Source organism: Melozone crissalis, unplaced genomic scaffold (genome assembly GCF_028551555.1).
Source record: "Melozone crissalis strain CALT ecotype California unplaced genomic scaffold, PUWL_Pcris_2 ptg000066l_1, whole genome shotgun sequence".
Lineage (NCBI taxonomy): Eukaryota > Metazoa > Chordata > Aves > Passeriformes > Passerellidae > Melozone > Melozone crissalis.
The window spans coordinates 4042100-4063481 of NW_026535844.1; the positions used below are offsets into that span (position 1 = coordinate 4042100).

At 51.7% G+C, this 21382-nt stretch overlaps 2 pseudogenes; both read right to left on the reverse strand.

The window, feature by feature from the left end:
- The window catches only part of LOC128945559 (zinc finger protein 850-like), a 223040-nt pseudogene that overhangs the window by 180914 nt on the left and 20744 nt on the right, over nt 1-21382 (reverse strand).
- On the reverse strand, nt 2530-6393 carry LOC128945508 (class I histocompatibility antigen, F10 alpha chain-like; annotated as a pseudogene).

Here is a 21382-nt window from a genome sequence, read left to right on the forward strand (position 1 = left end):
AAAAGAAAATAATTATCTGATTTGCTTCTCCTGTGCTTTGCTGCTTTGGGATGTGGTTGGAGATTGTTTATGCAACATGTGAATTGTTTTTACTTAATGACCAATCACCATCCAACTCTGTCGGGACTCTGGAAGGAGTCACAAGTTTTTGTTATTCATTCTTGTTAAGCCTTCTGTCTGTATCCTTTCTCTATTCTTTAGTAGAGTTTTAGTATAGCATTCTGTAATATAAAATAATAGCATAAAATAATAAATTAACCTTCTAAGAACATGGAGTCAGATTCTCAGTTCCTGCTTCATCCTGGGGACCCAGCAAATACCACAGACCCCACTGAGGGACGAGTGGTCAATAAATCCACCTCAATGTTCCTTGAGGAGAGCACAGCCAGGGAGCAGCTTCAAGGTGCTGTCACTGAGATATTTCCCCTTGGAAACCCTGGGTGGGATGCAAATACGCCCAAGCAGGTGGCAAAATTAAAATGATATCAAAGTCTCATGGAATGTGGGTTAAAACATGGGGTCTCTAAAGCTGTAAATTAGTCAAAGTTTTACCCAGTGAGGCAAAATTATGATGAATCACCCACTGATTTTTGAACAGGTGAAGAGATCTGCCATCAAATATACTGATCTAGATCCTGAATCAGTTGATGGTAAAGCACACCTGGTTTTGTTTTGTGTGGGTCAGGCTTCAAAAGACATAAGGAAAGATAAAGGGAGTTGAAGACATGGATAAACTGCTGGAGGTTGCCTGGAAGGTGTTTTGAGACAGGGGCCCAACTGAAAGAGTTAATCCCAGCGCAGCAAGAAGGCAACTCAGGAAAAGTCACCCAAGAAAGCTTCCCCTCCGGAGAAGGCTCAGAGTGCATCCTGTAAGAAATGGGGGCATTGGAAAAAGGACTGTCCAGTGCTGAAAGAAAAATCATCAGTCCCTGTTGTAGCAGCAGTCCCCAGCGGGGAATAATGAGCATTGACTCCATGATTGCAGCAGGCTGTCCAATCCCTTTGTTATACCATCCTTTACTACTAAGAACAACCCATGGCCCTTGCCTGACAGTCACAACACACACGCGGATCCAATTGGTCAATCAAGCCAAACAACCATCGCCAGCGGCCAGTTGTTCTGGTTTGAAAGCAAAACCAGTGAGAGACTCCAAGTCAGAAATAAGAGTTTTTACAAAAAGGGAAAAAACCCCAAAATACATGAAACACAAAAGAAAAAGAGATATAAATGTATAATGCACATAATAATGTATATAAAAGATATATAGATGTATAGATATATTGATATATATAAAATACAGAATGAAACCTTACACACAGATCTCACTTAAAATTAGGTCTCTTTGTGGTACACAAGGGGTTTCCCCGTCCTTCTGCATTACCCACCCAGAGTAACCAGGTCCTTGAGCAAAAACATTGGTGCCCTACCTTGGGCACCAACATTATGTTCTGGTTTGAAAGCAAAAGCAGTGAGAGACTCCAAGTCAGAAATACAATTTATTAGGAAAAGGGAAAAAAACCCCAAAAGACATGCAATAATAAAAAATAAAACTGCTGACAGAGTCAGAATATATCCTGACACCCTGCTGGTTAGGGCAGTGGTAACAGTTCAGATGAAATGGTCTTGTTGAAGTGGTGATACTGTAGAAAAGATCTGGCAGCTCTTGTCCTCTGGAAACCAGTGGGTAAGGGCTGCCTGTTCTGTCCCAAAGCCCAGATGATATCCAGGTGGGGATGCTGAGCTCCTCCCCCCTGGGTGGAGCATCTCCCAATGGGTTGATACCGTTCTGAGTCATGATTGGTCCTTGATTGCCCATCAAACAGAAATGGCTCCTGGAGGGAGTTACCTCTGAGTCATGGGGCAAGGGATTGAGGGGCCCATTAACAGGAGATAAGGAAAAAACAATGCCTCTGCTGGTCTGAACAGCTCTTGAGGATGGGAATAGAATCAATCTTTATGTTTTAACCTAGGACATAATCCACCCCTTATCCTATTGCCATCTCTACCCAAAACAATACTCTGTTACAGTTATACATATCTATAATGTAAAATGAAACTTTATACACAGTTCTCACTTAAATATAGGTCTCCTGGTAGTATACAAGAGGTTTCCCCATCCTTCTGCATTACCCACCAAGTGGAACCAGGTTCTTGAGAAAAAACCTTGCTGCTCCACTTTGGGTGCCAAAATTATGTTCTGGTTAGAAAGCAAAACCAGTGAGAGACTCCAAGTCAGAAATACAATTTATTAGGAAAAGGGAAAAAACCCAAAAATACATGCAATAGTACAAAATGAAACCACTGACAGAGTCAGAATAAAACCGGACACCCTGCTAGTTAGGGTGGTGGTGGCAGTCCAGATGAAACGGTCTTGTTGAAGTGGTGATTCCGTAGCAAAGATCTGGCAGCTCTTGTCCTCTGGAAACCAGTGGGTAAGGGCTGCCTGTTCTGTCCCAAAACCCAGATGATATCCAGGTGAGGATGCTGAGCTCCTCCCCCCTGGGTGGAGCATCTCTCAATGAGCTGATACTGTTCTGAGTCATGATTGGTCCTTGATTGCCCATCAAACAGAAATGGCTCCTGGAGGGAGTTTTCTCTGAGTCATGGGGCAAGGCATTGAGGGGCCCATACAGTAAGGGTGTGATAGCTCTGAATCCATGTGCTTGCCTTCCAGTGGAAGTTAAAAATCCATGAATTCCTCACCTTATTAACCTGTAAAGCAAACCAGACAACAGCCTTGGTTATAGGACCCATGTTTAGATGAGGGCGTGCAAATGGGACAAATACAGCCATGGTCACATGCCCCCCAAACCAGGGCAAGCTGGACCACATGGTGACACCTAACAAGGTTTCTATATCAGCACACAAAATTAGATTACTCAAGAACTGTTATCCCCTTTTTGTTTCTATGCCCTCGAGCTTCACGTTGGGCGCCAAAATCTGTCTTGGTTTGGGAAAGACAGGAGTCTGCTAAGGAAGGCAGCAGCCTCCCCTGAAACGGAGAATGTAAACCCTCCCCACCCCTCCAAATTGCTATAAATTTGGAATTAAGAGACCCTCAGGCAAAAATATGGGAGCAGGAAATAACAGTTCTTTACTAGGCAAGAAAATAAAAAGATAAAATAAGCAATGCAGTGCACTAGAACAACACTGACAGAGTCAGAACACAACCTGACACCCTGTTGGCCAGGTTGTTGGTAGCAGTCCCATTGGAAATGTGGCTGCAGTCCTCCTGGAGCGTCAGGTGTGGTTCTGTTGGAGCAGGGATCCTGTAGAAAGGTGCAGTCTTCCTCTAAGATCCAGTGGAAGGAGAGGCAGCTGCTGTTCCTCTGGGGATGCAGTGGAGAAAGCCATGCTGGTGGTCCAGAACCTCAAGATTATATCCAGGTAGGAATGTTTGGCTCTCCCCTCTGGGCGGAGCATCTCACACTGGGATGCTGTAGTTCTTATCAGTCAGGCAGTGACTTTCAATAGCCTGTTATCAACAGATATCTCCCCAGTTGTAGAAGAGATAAGGAAAACTGCCTACTTAACAGAAAACAACTGCCATACAGATGGTAAATAGAATACAATTTGCGTGACAATCCAGGACATTGCCCAAAGCAGGATTTATTGCCACAAGTAGATTTATTGCCCAAAGCAGGATAATTTCACACCAGAACTAAAGCATTGTAAATATTTGTGGTTCTTGCCTTTAAAACACTGGGAAATGGAAAACTGGAAATGAATCCGTTAGAAAGACCTGTGGGGTGGGTGGGAGCAGCAGGATCAGCTCTGGTGGCAGCTCTCAGCTTTCCTGGGAAGAGGGAAGGGGCCGGATCCAGCTCCATGGATCACTCAGGCAGTGATTCCTGCCAGGATGAGAGAAGGTCACAGTGTCACCCTGTCCCTGTCCCCATTCCACAGGGTAGACCTGGCTGGAGTCCATGGAGAGCAGGAGCTACTCCAGGATCCCACATGATCCTACCCGAATCCTGCCACAATCCTGCTCCATCCATCCCACCCAATTCAGAACTGGAATCCTTCCCTGATCTCATGCTATCCATCCTGGACCGATCCTGCTCCATCCATCCCACCTAATCCTGCTCCAGAATCCAGCCCCAGTCCCACTCTACAATTCCCCCTGATCCCCCACTCTGCATGGACCCCTGCCCTGATCCAGAATCCCTCCCTGATCCCAGTCCATCCATCCTGCCCCAATCCCCCTCTGGAATCCCACCCTGATCCTGCTCCATACCTGTGCTGCAGCTGTTGGTTCCCGTGTCCCTTCCTGCAGAAAGAGAAGATCCATGAGATTCCAGCACGGATCACACACTGGGATTAACCCCTGGATCCATCCTGGGATCTGCACAGAGGGGATCTAGAGCTGGATCCACCATTGGAACTCACCGGCTGCTGGGTTGTATCCATTCCTGTCTCTCCTCCCTGTGGAAACAAAGTGGGATCAGTGTCAGTGGCACAGGATTCCCAGAACGGTGCCGGGTGGATCCGTGTCCCTTCCCGACCCCCATCCCGTGTGTTACCGGATTGGAGCTTCCAGACACCGAATCCGATGAGGACAATGAGGATGAAGATGGCAGTGATGATGGACACAGCGACCACCATGGTGAGATTCCCGCCAGATGTCAGCTCTGGGAAACGCGGGATAGTGAGGAGGGGAGGGGGATGCCCATTTGGGAATTCCAAATTCCCAATCCCCACATTCCCAGCCTCACCCCAAGCGAAGATCCTGGGCTCCGGCATTCCGGGATGCTTCACCCTGCACCGGTACTGCTCCCGCTCCTCCGGCAGCGCCTCGATCCTGGCTCAGGTGTGGAAGGTGCCGTTGCTGTTGGGAACGATCCCGCCCCACTCCGTCTCCTGATCCAAGGTTTCACCCCCCTTCATCCAGCTGACTGCGATGGTGTTGGGGTAGAATCCGTACACGTGGCAGGACAGGATCAGCGTCTTGTGTTCCTCTCTTCCGGACACATGGACATCAGGGGGCTCTGGAATGGGATAATGGTGATAGACATCATTGGAATTCCATGGGAGTGGGACTGGGGTGAGTTCTACCTATGGAATTCCCACAGGAACGGCATGAGAGTGAGATCTACCCATGGAATTCTCACTAGAGATGAAATGTATCCATAGAATTCCCACAGGAATTACTGTGTTCCCAAGTCCCCTATCCCCAAATCCCCACAGGAATTCTGCTCCCACCTTTGCGCTCCAGCTCCTTCTGCCCGTATCTGATGTATTTCTGGAGCCATTCGGGGCATTCGTGCTTCAAGTAATTCATCCAATACTCAGCCACGGTCCCATCCTGCTCCCAGCGCCTCCTGATGATCTCACCAACGCTGTCGGCCGCCACGAATCTCCTGGATTCCAGGTCAAAGGAGATTAAATCCCGCCCATCGTAGGCATTCCACTGGGATCCACGGATGCTCCCATCGGACAGGAGGTCACAACCGGAAACTCGCAACCTCGTGTGGAGACCTGGAGGGATTGTACCCACAGAGACCCATGGAATTGTGTCCCAGCCCCACAGAGCCCCATTCCAGCCCCATGGAGCCCCAGAGTCTGATGGAGACCCACAGAGCCTCATCCCAGCTCCTTGGAGCCCCATGGATGCAAATCCTAACTCCACAGATTCCAACCCAAGCCCACAGGTCCCATCCCAGCTTCACAGATCCCATCCCAGCCCCATGGATCCACATCCCAGCCACATGGATCACAAGATATCCCATCCCAGCCTAATGGATCCCCATTTCAGCCACTTGGAGCTCTGTGAATCCACATCCGTAACCTATAGATCCGATCCCAGCCCTGTGGATGCTCACCCCAGCCCTACAGTTCCCATTTCAACCCTACAGATCCCATCCCAGCCCCATGGATGCACATTCCAGCCCTACAATTCCTATCCTAGCCCCACAGATCCCATCCCAGCCCCATGGGTCCCCATCTCAGCCCTACAGTTTCTATCCCAGCCCCACAGTTCCCATCCCAGCTGCATGGATCCAATCCCAGCCCCACAGATCCCATCCCAGCCCCATGGATCCACATCCCAATCCATGGATCACAAGATATCCAATCCTAGCCTAATGGATCCCCATTTCAACCACCTGAACCCCATGAATCCACATCCGACACCTATAGATCCCATCCCAGCTCTATAGATCCCATCCCATCCCCACAGATCCCCCCACTCACCCCTGCTCTGGTTGTATCGCTCCTGCAGTGTCTCCAGGTTCTTGGCATCCATGTGCTGGTTCCTCATACTGTTCCGGGTCTGCCACTCCCAAAATCCTGGCTCGACTCCATCCTTCATCCACTGCGTCAGCGGCTCCAGCCGGCCCTGCTCGCTGTCGTAGCGCACAAAGGGGATCCCATCCATGAACCCCATTTGCATGTACTGGGGGATCCCTGGGCTGGGCTTTGACACTGCCACGTGCAGGAAACGCAGGGAGTGGAGAACTGGGGGAACACGGAGATTTGGGGGGTTGAGGGGATCATGGATCAATGAAAGGGGAACTGGGAGAGCTGGGAAGGGGTTTGGGGATCCTGGGGCCAAGGAAAGGGTGTGCAGGGTGGGAGAGGTGGGATGGACAGGAAAGGGCCTGCAGGGGGTCCTGGTGTCCAGGAATGGGGGCTCAGAAGGGGGAGGGGGTGGTGCAGGGACTAGGAGAGTGGGATGGGGGTTCCAGGGGATCCCTGTGCCCAGGAAAGGGGGTCCAGGGATCCCCAGTCCCAAGGAATGAGGGGTCAAAAGGTGAGAGGACCTGGGAATAGGAGTCTTGGGGATCCTTGATGCAGAGGAAAGGGGAGTTGGGAGCTGAGAAAAGCAGGAATGGGTGTCCAGGGGGTCTAAGGGTCAAGGAAAAGGGGGGACTGGGGAAGGCGGGATGGATGAGAAAGGGGGTGCAGAGGGGGATTGGTACTGGATAAGGGAGTGCAGGGGGGTCCCAGTGCCCAGAAGTGAAAATTCAGGACCCCAAGGAACCCCCCGCCAGCAGGACACACGGGTGAAGAACTGGGGGGACGCAGAGACTGGGGGGTCTGGAAGCGTCCAAGGGTCGGGAAGTGGAACCAGGAGAGCCGGGAAGGGTCCTAGGTCCAATGAAGGGACTGGGAGAGGCGGGATGGGGGATCCAGGGGTCCCCGGTGCCCACCAAAGGGGGTCCAGGGGTCCCCGGTGTTGAGGGCAGTGGGGTCTGGGAGCTGGGAAAGGCAGGAATGGGGGTTCAGGGGTCCCTGGGTCATGGAAAGGGCGATCTGAGGCTGGGAGAGGCGGGCGGATCCCGGGGACGCAGCTCGGGAGACGGAAAAATGAGACGGGGAAAAGGGAAATTCCAGGGAATTCATCTGGATCCCACTGGATCCTCGCTGAGACTCCCTGGGACCCCTAGGACCCTCTGGGACCCCTGGAACCCCTTCCAGGAAGCACCGGGAATAGAGAACTGGGAGGACGCAGAGATTCGGGAGATCTGGGGGTGCAAAAGCTGAGGAAAAGGGCGGGTCTGGGGTCTGGGAAGGCCGGGATGGCCGGGAATGGGGGTGCAGGGGGTCCCGGAGCACTGATGGGGGTGCAGGGAGATCCCAGTCCCGGATCAGGGGTGCAGGGGGGTCCTTGCACCTGGACATGGAGATTCAGGGATGTCTCAGTGCCCAGGAATGGGGGTTCAGGGGGGTTCCCCCGTCGTTATTCGGGGTTCAAAAGGATCCTGATCCAAAGGAATGGGAGATGCGGTGGGTCCCTGGGCCAGATAAGGGGGTGCAGGGGGATTTCCCCGCCCAGGAATGGAAGTTCAGGTGACTCTTTTCCCAGAATTCGGGGTTCAGGTGGGTCTCAGAAAAAGCAGTTTCACGGGGTTCCGGTGCTGGGGAAGGGGGCACAGAGGGGTCCCTGTGCCCAGAAATGGGCGCTCAAGAGGTGCTCGTGCTCAGGAATGGGGGCTCAGTAGATTCTGATGCCCGAGAATGGGGGTTCAGGAGGGTTTCCCTGCCCAGGAATAGGGTTCAGGGCAGTCCCGGTGCCAGATGAGGGGGTACAGGGGGGTCCCGGTTTGGGGGAGGGGATAGAGGACCCAAAATGGGGCTATGGGGGGTTCCCGCGCCCGGTAATAGAAGTTAAGGAGGGTCCCGGTGCCTCCTTAATGGAAGTTCAGGGAGTTCCCGGTTTCGGGGTTCCCACTCACCTTTGGTCGTGCCCCCCGGGTCCCCCAGGAGCCCCCAGCGCAGCCCCAGACCCAGCGCTGGAGCCATGGCGCTGCTCGGCTGCGGCCCCACCCCAGCCATGGCCAGGCTCCCTGAGCCGCATCCGGCCCTGCCATTAGTCCCGCTTTTTACTGCCCGCCAATGGCAGCCCGATCTGTCAGTGACGTCACCGGTCACCGGGCAGATTCCGGTCTCGCAGGTTGGGACGCGGAAGCGAAAGGGACCGAGGAGGGCGGGGCGGGGACGGGGGAATTGCAGAGAATCCCTCTGGATCCCGCTGCGACCGCCCTGGAGCCCTTTGAGAACCACCTGGGAACCCCTGGGACCCCCTTAAGGAAGCGCCTGGAGGGGAGAACTGGGGGGATCCGGAAATTTGGGACATCTGGGGGTGCAAAGGTGAAGGAAAAGGGCGGGTCTGGGGTCTGGGAAGGGCGGGAGGGCCGGGCAGGGGTGTAGGGGGTCCCAGAACACGTGAAGGGGGTCCAGGAGGGGTCCCAGTCCCGGATAAGGGGCTGCAGGGGGGTCCCCCTGCCCAGGAACGGAGGTTCAGGGGGTCCTTGTGCCCAGGAATGGGGGGTGAGGGCAATGGGGGTTCCAGGGGGTCCCTGTGCCCAGGAGGGTGCACGGGCCCCCGGTGTTGAGGAAGGTGATGGGTGGGGGCTGGGGAAGGCAGGAGGGGGGGGGATCCAGGAAAAGGGGGTGCGGGGGGGCATTGGGGCTGGATAAGGGGGTGCAGGGGCATCCCCGGGCTGGATGAGGGGAAGCAGGGGGATCCCGGTGATGGATAAGGGGGTGCAGGGGGGCCCTGTGCTGGATAAGTGTTTCATTCTTGTTGTTATTAATATTTCTCAAGTCCCATACTGTAGCAAGCTGTTTTCTCTGCAGCACAGTTCTTCATGTGTCTTCTCAGGGGCTCCTCCTGGGCTCTCAACCCACCCCTTTTATCCCAGCTGTCTTTACGAGCCACAGCTGCTGCCCAACCAAGGACTTCGCAGCTGTGACTCATTTAGAATAGCTAGGACCCACTTATCTAATACATAGGACTCTCACTACATTTCAGTTGTTGTATTCTTATTGCTGTTATAACAATACATGTATTCAGGCCCCCACAGATAAGGGGGTGCAGGGGGGGTCCCTGTGCCTGAGAATGGAGGCTTTGGGAGGGTTCCAGTCCCGGATGTGGGGGTGAACAGGGGTCCTGGTGTTGAATAAGGGCATGCAATGGGGTCCTGGTATGGGGGTTCAGGGGGAGTCCCTTCCTGGGAATCAGGGTTTGGGGGGGGTCCCAGTGCTAGATAAGGGCCTGGCTGGGATCCAGTGCAGGGGGTCCTCGTTCACTGGAATGGGGGACTCAGGGGGGTCCTGATCCTGTTCAGGGTGTGAAAATCAAAATTAAAAGTTTAATAATGCTAGTAATAGTAATAGTAATAGTAATAGTAGTAATAATAATAATAATAATAATAATAACAATAACAATAATAATAATAATAATCCAGAAAAGGACGATATTTCCCCCCCTCCCATGCGCTGGAGTGCTCTTGGCCAACAGCCAAAGAACACAGGGGTGTACACAGACAATGTTATCTTTATACTGTTACATTGCTGAGATATATGCACATTCATGTGTTTCATGCATTATTCAAAAATTCTTGTGAACTTTCTGATGTTTTGGGAAGTTCTTTCTTTGACTTCTTCACACTCCAGCTTATCTACACAACATCCTGTGTGTCAGGTCAATATATTTTATTTATTTTTGTGTCTCCATCCTGCTGTTTCACATCCTCTGATAAGGATTCAGTATGGCCTCCCTAATTTTAACATGGTATTGTCTAATTGTCCTCTGGTGCTCTGCTTTGTGTCACGGTTATCTTATTACTTGGACAGGCTGGTCAGTGGATGGCCTTACACTGTTTTTAGTTACACAAAAGCCTTTTTCACATCTTATGTTTTGCTGAGTCCTATTGAATCATGATTTTAAAGGGTTAGGATTTTAGCTGAGTGTTAGAACCAATTCATATTGAAGTTAGATACACCAAAGTTAGGTTAATGATTATTGGATGCTTAAGCTAAAGCTAATTGTTATATTATGAGCTCATTTGTAGAAAGAAGTGGAGCAAGTGAACCATTATAGGAACATATTGAAACCAGCAGAACAATGCCTAGCACCTGGACTCTGTGTCAATCCATCACGAAGCAGGGGGCCTTGGATTGTGCCAGAGGGTCACAGAGACCTGACCAAGACCTTCCTGACTTCATCCCTGGGACCACTGGCCCAATTTGAGACCACTGACCCAATTCAAGAGAAGAATTGCGCACGCGTGAAGGACTACTAACCTCATTTTAATACAACGCGGGGATGGGAGGTGCTGGGGTTATGTATATGTATTATTTTGGCAAATAAATAGAAGGCAAAAATCCTTGTGTGGTGCGGTCACGCATTTTGAGAATGATTCCCCCGTGCTGCCCACCGGTATAATAAACATACAACTTTCTAACTTTTGACTAGTTACAGAGTCTTTGTCCATGATCTTCAGTTTTAATGATTCAGTTAGCAAGCCAGCCAGGAGGAGACTCTGCTGGGCTGTGAGACCAGCTCAGGTCATGGACCCCCTTGGTGCACCCTGTGGAGAAATGGCTACATGATAGAGGTCACGTAGACATTCGCTTGTTAGCCGACCAGGAGCTGGGAAAGTACCAAACACAGCTAGTTGGAGTTTTTGCACCTGCAAGATAGCGTGTGCTTGGGCCTAGCTGGGTATGATAACGAGTGGACAGAGAGACGTGGGAAATAGAGAATGTAGGCCCAAAGGAATGAGGAAGAGTTGATGGTATAGTTTAACCAATAGTTCGCTTGGCTTACAGAATATTCATAAGCTTATTACTTGCTGTATAAGTGTCTGATGCTCTCTTCAATAAACGGAACTTGCTGTTGACTCATATTGAGCCCCGAGTTTTCCCTGCACCTGACAAATGGCTCATCCCCGACAAAGGCCGCATTCTGCAACAGCACCCCCAGGATATTCCTGGAAGAGTGGGCTCTGCTGCACAGACTGTTCATCCAGCAGCAGACAAGGAGCCCTGAGTACTAAAACTCCAGACAAAACGGTATGTTTAAAAATTGAAACAGTTTTAAACAGTGACCGGTAAGGCGTGGTCAGGAGAGGCCCTTTGGTAAGTCGTGGCAGATGTCCCACATGCAATTTGTGCCTCTGTAGTGTGCTTGCAAGCTGAAGTTGCAGTTGAAATCTGCTTGCCAGCAGAAAGAGTTGTTGAACTGTTGCACTGAGCTCGGGCTTTTGGTGCTGCCATTTGTTTCAGCATAGAGAGCTCAGTTTGCCACCAACTGGGGCTAGCAGTCGTAAGGGCAAATGCTGGTCTAAGGTTGTTATAATTGAGTTAGTGTGTGTGGAAAGAAATACCCCTTTCACAGTGAGTTTGTGTGTGTGGAAAGAAATACCCCTTTCACAGTGAGTCTGTGTGTGTGAACTTTCTAGTTTTGGGGAGCAGCATTCGCTGTGACACCTGGTATTTGAGTATAACCAGTCTTTATAAGGCTTTGTGTTCAGTGTTAACCAATCCTTTGCCTGTGGGACCTGGGAGGCAAGGATCAAACGCTGTAACACGGTGCCTTTGTGGTCCCTCTCCTTGTGGAGTTTGCAAAGTTGCGACTTTGGATTCATCTGGTGTAGTGTGAGATTTTGCTGACTATTGTGTAAAAGTTACAATTGTAACAAGCTGGTAATTTTTGTTGTGTGTCATCTGTGTTAAGCTGCGTATTAAGCTTGAGCCTGGGTCAAAAGGGTTAAGCCACCCTTTTAGAAGGGTTTTAACTTAAACCGGTGTTTGTGGGCTGTCAGAGCTGTAATAGAGACAGCTTGTTATAAGTTGATTCCCAAGACTTGAGGTACAGGAGAGCTGTGTGGGTTTTTTCCCCTGCATTGTGGTAATTTGATTCTTGGGACTGTATAGCTCTGTGAGATTTTAAGATTTTGTTTACAACAAGTGCAGCATTTTATGTGGAAAAACTAGTGTGGTGATTTATGTGCATTAAAGCAAATTAAAAGATTTCCAGGAAATCCCCCCCGCCCCCATTTGTGGTGTTTGTGGGCATATCAGATTTTTTGCTGTAACAGGGACAGCCTTTTTATTTATTTTATTTGTGGTTAGACAGATTAAAGGAATCCCTTTACCTTGGCAGTGTGAAAAGTGCATGTTATATGTCTCTATGCAGATATAAAATACTATATGTATTTTGTTGTAGTGATTAATAGGGCAGTATCAACATTTTAACAGTATGGTAAATGTAGTTTTGTAGTTAAAGTAGGAATTATGTATGTGGGATACTTTTTTAAGAAATGAATGAGGTACTTGCACCAGATAGCAGCCACAGGACACCTAAATCTTTCAGAGAAAGAGAATTTACTGCTCCGTTATTAGAAGAAAGGAACTTCTTCCCACCTTGCTCAGCCATGAAGACGCTGCTGAGGATTAGGAGGAAGAAGTTGACACTGACCAGACAAAATCCGTTGTTTGAATGGAATTTATGCATCATGTACGAAGTGTGTGAATATGCAACAGGCTATTGCTTTTAAGGGTTAATCCTCTGTTAACGGGTGTCCTTTTTCGGGCTTATTTTGCCCAGAAAAGGTACCCCGTCCTCCGTAACTTTCTTCTTATTGTCTCGTATTGTCCTAATCTCAATTGTTCAAATTTTTATTACTCTAATTATATTACTATTTTTATGACAATTTTATTACTATTAAACTTTAAATTATTTTTTTAAAGTGATGGGCGTTTTTCACAATGGAGGCATGGGAGGAAAAGTGGATTTAAGGGTCTTCACTTAGTTCTTATTTTTCTGGTCTGCGATTTTGGAGTTTTCTGTCAGAAATCGCTCCCTTCCCCCACTCATCCACAGAGCTTTGGGCAGTTTTCCTTTTCTTGCGGTAAATTAAAGCGGTGCACTAATGCGCCTAATTAGGGGTAGGAAAACTGAGGGCTTTCCTCGAAGCCGGAGCCACCGGAGCCGCAGTGCCGGGAAAGCCGTGGCGGGAGCTGCGGAGAAGTTTGGTTGTGTTTTCAGCTCAATCCCCTCAGGCCTGGTCCCGTTCCAGGGCTGTTCCTCAGCTCCGGCTCTGCCCTCACGCAGCCCGGGGGGCCCTGAGAGCGCGGGGCGGGGCTGTGCCGTGTGCAGAGCCCGCCCCTGGCTGGGATTGGGCGATGGTGCCGTCAGTCGTGTTTGTGGCGCGCTGATTGGTGGGAGCGGGGCGGAGCAGGGCCCCGGTGGCGGGCTGAGGGCGGCCGTGGCTGGGCAGCGGCGCCATTGTCGGGGAGTGTGTGCGGGCCCGTGAGCGGCGGCAGCGGCCGGAGCGCGGTGAGGCGGCGGCGGAGCTCGGACGCGGCCGCAGCGCAGGTGGGAGCCGCGCTGGGTTGTGCGGGGGCTCGGGCCTGGCTGCGGGCATTGGGCGGGTTCGTTGTGCCGTGTCCGGCGCGTGTTGCCGCTGGCGTGAGGGCGCTGCGGGAGCGGCTGCCCGCGGTCTCCTTGCGGCCGCTGCCTCGGCAGGAGCCGCTGCCGGAGCAGCGCTGGCTCGGCCCGGTTGCTGTGGCTGGAACAGAGGGGGCTGCCCCGTGTCCGGGGCTGTGCGTGGAAATTCCCGTGGCTGGAGGTTTCTGTGCGCAGAGGAGACAGAGGAGTCCTGTAAAAGTGACTTTATTGCTGAGCAGAGGGAGAGGCCATGGGGCATTTGCCGTGCGCTCTCTGCCATTGTTGTAGTTCACAGCCTCCTTTTTATTCTCATTTTCCCGGCCTCATCTCCCTCTCCATTTGCCCACTGGCTGAGGTACTTGGAAGGTTCAGATCTCCCCATCTGCCAACTGCATGTCCTCGTTAATGTGCACCCCCACTTTTGTAGAACAGCCGATATTCACGGCTCTGTTAAGTCTTTGTTCTTCTGGAAGTTCAGGAATTTAGCGGGACTTTGTGTGAGCAGCAATCCATGTTAATTAGTAACATTTATTGAAGCTGGAGGTTTCGCCCATTGCTTCCTTATCTGCAAGTCCCTGGCCCCTCGCTCAGCTGCTGAATGAGCTGCACTCTCAAGGTTTGGAGCATGGTAAAAAGATGAGGGTTGCTGCAGCACATCAGAGGAGAAACAGCATTCGTTTAACCCATGATCTGCCAGGGAGCCACAAAACCGTGTCCCATTCCCATCCTTTCCACGTTTGAATCTGTACATGAGCTACTTTCTTCATTCCTTTGTTATCTGTTTCACCAATTTTCCTTTTTCATCTTTTTGCCAACAGCAGTTTGTGTCTATTCATTTTCCACAAACTCCTCCTTTTTCTGCTAACAGATGATCTGATCCCATCCCATGGTTAAGTGTTGTGTTCCTCATTTCAGTGGATTGCTCAGCAGGAAGGTCAGGAGCTGGAGCTGTCTGGTTGGTTATTATTCTGAGCAGAGCTTGTAATCTAATGATGCCATTGAAATGAGAAATGGGTTCTGTGGCTCCTGATATGAATTGGTTCGGGTTCCCAGGGGCTGGTCCATGGTGTTATAGGATTTGTTCTGCTGGCCATTCATCTTTTCCCTATCTTTGGGCGCTCTCTCCAGCCAGGGCTGCATCAATTGACTGCTTTTCTCTAATTAAATCATCAAATCCTTCGATTCCCAACTGATTTCCCTGAATTTTTGGTAGCAAAAAATCCCCAGTGCTCTAATCCACCCTATATAACACTAACAGTGGCAGCACATGTTGGAGTGGGCAGAGGGCTGATTCCCCCCATTTGTTTATAGTGAAGTTTTCCCAACATTCTCCATTTGCTGTTTCCCTTTTCAGCTTCACCCGTTTGTGTTGCAGGGTCAGATATCCTCCCCCTGGGTTCTGCCTTGAGCTGTGCAAATTCCATCAGTGCCAGCAGGCAGAGCTGGGGTGAGGGGCAGAGGGAATCAGCCCAATTCCTGCCCCAGGCAAGAGACCCAGGTGCATTGTCCACACTTTGCCCAGCAGTGTTCATTTGCATTTCTAAAGCTCCTCTGCAGGCTGCCTGGTTTGAAGCTTCTCTTCCTGCTGCTGGGCAATGTTGATGTTTTGTTGCTGGTCGTTATCTCTGTGGGCATCTTTTGTGCTGTTCCCAGTCTGTTCAAAAGTTAAGCTCATCTCCATTGAGTGGTGTCACACCCCTTAAATAAAACCTTTAAAATTCCTTTCCCCAAGGCAAAGACAAACCAAGCCTGAGCAGAGAAATAAGGTCTAAAAGAACCAAAATCGGTACATTTTGCAGCAGTGCAGTGGCAGGCAGCCCAGAGTGTGGGTGTCAGTGAGCCCCAGAGTGGAATTGTGCCGTGGTGTTCCCCAGCAGCTGTGGCAGTGCAGGCCCAGCCAGCGCTGAAGCTGCAGCAGTGGCAGCAAGGCTTGGCCCCAGTGGCTGGAGATGGCAGAGGAGGGTGGCCAGGATTGCAGAGGATTCCAGGCGAGGATCTGTGGGCAGGCGCAGGGGCTTGGCCCGCTGTGGAGCCCTGGCTGCTGCTGCGTGTCCTTCAGGGCAGGCTCAGGGGCGGCCTCCCATCCTCCTGCTGCGGGCGGGAAGTGCAAATCTGCGGGGCTTCAGAGCCCTTGAGGCCAGGCTGAGGGTCCCCCCGTGTTGAGCTGTGCAGGTGGCGGTTTGTGGCCTCAGGGACACTTGGCATGGGCCCCTTGGCCACCAGTGGTGCTGCTTTGCACTCCTTAGGCAGGAGCCGATGTCCTGGCTGGGTGTTGGCAGCAGCAAAGTGCCAGGGCAGGCTCTGTGCCAGCCCATCTTGCTGTGGGAGAATGTGCCTTGATATCTGCTCCAGTGGTTGCTGAAACAGTGAGAATTGCTTTTGCCCCCCTGTTAGGTGCCATGGTGTCAGCAGAAGATATTGAAGCCTTCCTGCTCAGGGCATTTCAGTGTCAGGCTCTCACAAGCAGCCACAGCTGTGCGGGTTGAGCTGAGCATGGAGTGGTGATCTGCGCTGTGTCTGATTGCCCTTCCTTAATAACAGCCTGTCTTGTAGCTCTTTTCCCTTCTGCCGCCCCTGCAGAGCCATCCACAAACACATTTTGTCCCTCAGGCCAGGCAATGTCCCATCATCAATCTGTCCCAGCCTGGGTCTGGAGCTCTGTCCCTTGAGTGCAGTCCTGGGTTCCTTGCCAGCCCCTCTCCAGGCTGTTCAAACAGGAGGCTGGGTTAAACCCTTGCCCTGTCCTCAGTTCTAAATCCTCCTGTGCCATTGAACAAGGTTCATACTGTAATAACCGAGCCCTGCTCATCCATGTAGAGGCTCTTTTGGTTGTCAGACCTTTAACTTGATGTCAGACTTGAACTATAGGAGATCCTATATAGAGTTAAACATTTTAGCAAAAGAATTCTTTAGGCAAGACCCTGTTTAACATCCACCTGTAATTCAAATTCTTTTTCCCTGTCTGGAATGCCCAGGCCAGCCGACTCAGTTAATCTTCATTTTAACACTTGCAAATTCTGTGTTTCCTCCTCCTGTCCATCCATCCAGTTTGTTGACTGGCAGGATAGGAGTGTTGTAGGGAGACATCCCTGGCTCCAAAAGCCCTGCCTTTAACAGGGACTCAATACCAGGCTGTGAGCCCTTCCTTGCCTGTCTTGGAACAGGGTATTGCTTGTCCTGGTTGCTTTAAAGTAATTTGTAGCGGCTCCATATCTAATTTTCCCTCTTTCTCTGGGGCTGCCCACACTTTGGGGTTCACTTCACTATGGGCCTTGTCAGATTTTGGCAAAAGGTAGAACAGAACTAGCCTCTGTATCCCTTTTGCAGTATTAAAATCAGCTCACGAATTCCTTCCTAGTTAATTACAATCACAGGAGGAGGAAAAAGCAATTAATTTATTTCTGACCTATCCCCCACAGCTTCTAATAGTGGTTGAAGAAATCATACCTGGTCATCTTTCCCACTCATTCCCTTAAAAATTAAAACATTCCTTTACTATTTTCTCCCTAGGTCTAAGATTCAGAGTGGATTGAGAGGCCCCTGTGGCCATCAGGAAATGCCTCCTCTCAGTGCAGACCCACCCTGAATGTTCTCAAGGGCTGCAGTGTGGAGGGTCCCTGGTGTGATGGGAGCTGTGACAGCCCTGGCAATCCATGTCCATCAAGGGGTGGACTTGCTGGTCCTGAGGGTGCTGCTGTCTGTGCTTGCAGTGTCCTTGTGCCCTGCAGCTGGAGTCCTGGTTCCTTGCCAGGGGCTGTTTGGGTGGGCTCTCCCCTGGTGAGGAGGGCAATGCCTCTGCCAGGTGCTTGTGACCGAGCCCGTGCCCTGGGTGCTGGGGCCCCCTTGGGCCCTGGGGTTGATCCTTCAGGGGCTGTAGGAACTGTGCCCTGGCCTTTGCCTTCAGCTTGGCCTTTTGCTGCTCCCTTCTTGCATTCACCTGCTGTGCCTTTGTGCCCAAGTGCTGCAGGGCCTTCTTGTGCCACCCTGCAGCCCCCCTCAGTGCCTGTGGGTGCTTGTCTTGCTTTACAAGAGAGGTGTCTGCTCGGGAAGGCAGAAAAAGCCTCTCTTGGAATGGAGAATTCAAACCCCCTCCCTTTTCGTTTTTAGACTAGTGAAATGAAGGGGCTCTCAGGCAAAGATATGGGAGTAGGAATACCAGTTCTTTACTAGTGTGTATAATAAAGCAAACAAACACCAACAGCTGCGGCACTGACAGCAAACAGAGCCCGGACCCAGTCCCGGCCTTTGGGCTGCGGCGCTTTGCCCTTGTGTGCAGTTCCAGGCACGGCCGGCAGGGGCGCTGGTGGCTCCCGCGGGGCGGGGCAGCGCATCCCTCCCATGGGAACCTCTCTGAACGGAAGTAGAGTAATCCCTTCATCTAACTCTTTCACTTTTTTACCTTCTCTAGCCTTTCTCCCATGTTTTGAGAAAGAATTTGGAGAGGGCTGCCTTTTAACTGAGCTCCTAGTGTTTCCATTAGGTGCTTCCTGTAGAGAGAGAGAGTTTCCTTGAACAGCCGGAGCTGTGGTTACCAAGGGGACGAAACTCAAAGCAGGATGAAGTCAGGGGAGGATATCCCGCCGAGGCTCTGTCAGAGTGTGGGCAGGGTCTGCTGCCGGAATCAGCAGAGGGGGATCTTCCCATGGAGCCCGAGGCGGAGCGTGGGTAGCCCCAACATGGCTGATGGCGGCTAATCCGGCAGCTCCCAGCAGAGCAAAGGCAGGTGGGAGAGCCCGGCAGCAGCGGCGGTGCCCAGCGCAGGTGGCACGGGCAGGGCAGCCGGGGATGGGATGGCTGGGACCCCCCCTGGGTGCGGTGGGCGCGGTGAACTCGGAGCAGGCGGCAGGACAGAGCAACCCCCATCTTCCCCAGCATGGCCGGCAGAGCGGCCGCGGGCCAGGCAGTGGGAGCAGGGCACACAAATTGAGCGACAGCGCCGGGGCAGGTGGAGCTGCCCTGGGCAGTGAGGCCGCACCTGGGATGGAAACCGGGGCAGGCGGAGCTGAGGCGGGCAGCGAGCTGGGACCCGGGACAGGTGCCTGGGCCGCGAACGGAGGAGGCAAGACCTGCAGAGGATCCCACTCTCTGATTTTTTCTCTTGTTCCCTTTCCTTTCATTTCCCTTTGTCTTTTCTTATTTTGTCTTTGCTGTTTCTGATACTTCAAAGATTTTTATTCTCTTGAAATCTCCTGTATAACATGTGGCATATTCTCTTTCTTCTAGATTAAATGGGGTTTTTTTACAAATAAACCCAGAACCTAACAAATCTAAACTTCTGCATGGATACTTTGAAATGGTCAACCAGCTAACTCATGACCTCCAAATGTTGTTTTTCTTTTCACCTTTTTATTTCTCCTTTGGCAAATTGAACATCTCTCAGTTACTGGCTTTGCTACTCCAAAAATCCCAGTGCAGCCATAGTTCCTTAAAAAATGATCACACAAAGCTTGACTACCCAGTGGGTTTTCTGATTCAAGTCTTCTAATATTTTCCTACTAAGCACATTTTATTAAGCAATTGTCTTCCATGAAGAAGTTTCCATTTCCCTGATTTATCTTGTTCACTTCCTGTCGTGTTTAAATCTTTTTTCTCGGCTTCACTAAACTTTGGAATTTCCAGTTTTTCCTCGTTTGGAGTTAATATTAACTTAAGTCTTTCTGCTGCATCCTTCACTTTGTGATGTGCCCCCAGTTTTCCCAGTTTGCCTCTCCTTTGGCCCGGGCCGGGTTCCCCCTGCCCGCAGCGGCTGGAGCAGCCGAGAGCCCCGCGCTGCCCATCCCGACCTGTCCTGGCTCCATCCCCGCTCCTGCCTGGGGCTGCGAGGGCTGCGGGAACAGGGCACCGAGGGTGTGGCTGCTGGTGGGGGAGGAGGAGGAGGCAGGGAAGGGCAATGATAAAGGGAAGGAGGAAGTGGAGATAAGACAGAGGAGGAGGAGGGTGAACGGAAGAGAAGGAGTGGGAGGAAGAGGAAGAGGAGGGACGAAGACGGATCAAGGCTGAGCTGAGGGAGTCACACCATCGATCCCTGCCTGAATTCGCAGCCCCCACCTCTGGGATCATCATCCCCCCATCGCACTGGTGAGCGGGGAGGGGGAGCTCGGCCCGGATATCCCTGGGTGCCCCTGGGTTGGGGATTTGGGGGGATGTTTGGAGAATGAAGAAGTCCAAGGCTGAGCGGAAAAGGCCCCTTGGGGGGACATCGGGGGTGGCGGTGGCGGCTACCGGCAGAGGCAGCCTGGAGGAGCAGAGCCCTGTGTCCCCCAGGAGCCCAAAGTGGGGAGCCCAGAGAGGGGGGAGCGCCGCCATTGGCAAGAGCCTCAAGAGCCTGGAGAGGGGCAGGGGGGACTCCTTGGAGCTGCTGCAGCCCAGAGCAGAGAATGAGGGGAGAAGGGAGCCCGGGAGCCCAAAAATCCCCGGCATCCCGAAATGGGGAGAGGGAAGCGGGGGGAGCTTTTGGGATTGCTGGGACTGCCAGCAGCCTGGGCAGGGCGGGCACTGGGCACAAGGGGGTCCCCCAATCCAAGCGTGATCCCCAGCTGATGGGACAGGGGGGAACCCCTGAACAGCAAATGGGAGGAACCAGGGACGGGGAAGTCCTGGGAAGCTTTTTCAGGCCTGAATCTTGGTGTTTGGGAGATTTTTCTGGAGCCCAGATGGCCAGTGACTTGTAGAGAGGGACTTGGGCAAAAGGGACTTTGAAACTCAATGTGTGTTGGCGGATGTGAAAGAGGAAAGCCTTATAAATATGATTGTCTTGCAAAAGATTATGGGAATATAGAATGTATAAGGAAGATTGAAATGAAAGCAAGCTTTGAGATACCTTAGTTAGTGAACAACTGGAAAATAATGGTGTGGCCCAACTGAAGGTAATCCCCTTTTGATGAAACAATTCCCTCTGCTCGCAGAGAGATCCAGACCCTACTAGCTCAGCAGAAGGGGCCCAAAGAGGAGTTTTTAGGGTTTAAAATGTAACACATTATGGTGATGTAATGATTCTTACAGGCTGTATGTAAATGCTCTAGGATTTGTATCTTGTACTTGATTGGTTAGTGAGAAATAGAATATTCAACGCAGAAGAAAATTTATTGTGTTGTAATGGGAATGTTACTGTGTTATGCTCTTGCCTGTCTTAGTCTTTTACCCTGTCATCCTCTCTACCCCTCTCTTCTCTCGGGCCTGCTCCGAGCTGTGCCTGGCAGCTCCAAGCAGGGCCCTGCACCCAGGCCCTTTGCATAAACCGCAAGTTCCACGTCCTGGCTGCCGAGATCTCTCGTCTTTGTCCGTCCCGACTGTCCTACCCCCCAACCCTCCTACAAACGCTCTCATCCCTTGTTTTCCCCAAACCAGGATTTCCCATTGCCAACCCCTGGGAGGCTGTGAGGAAGAGGAAGATGCCCCGGGACACTGAGGCAGGTGAGGAGGAAGTCAGTGCCCCTTTCCCCTCTGTGCTGCTCCATCTCCCAGCCCAGCACGGCCCCGGCTGCAGCTCAGCCCTGGGGGGATCGCCTTGCCCTTGCCTGTGGCACGGAGGCAAATCCCATCCTGTCCTTGTCCTTCCTCCCCCAGAGCAGCAGCTGAGCATGGAGAGCAGGGAGGACAAATGCCCACGGCAGAACCTGGTGGAAGAGGCTGTTTTGAGCGGCTCCACGGCGCAGGAAGCCAACGGGGAGAAAAAGCCCCGGAGAAGCCGCACGAGGAGG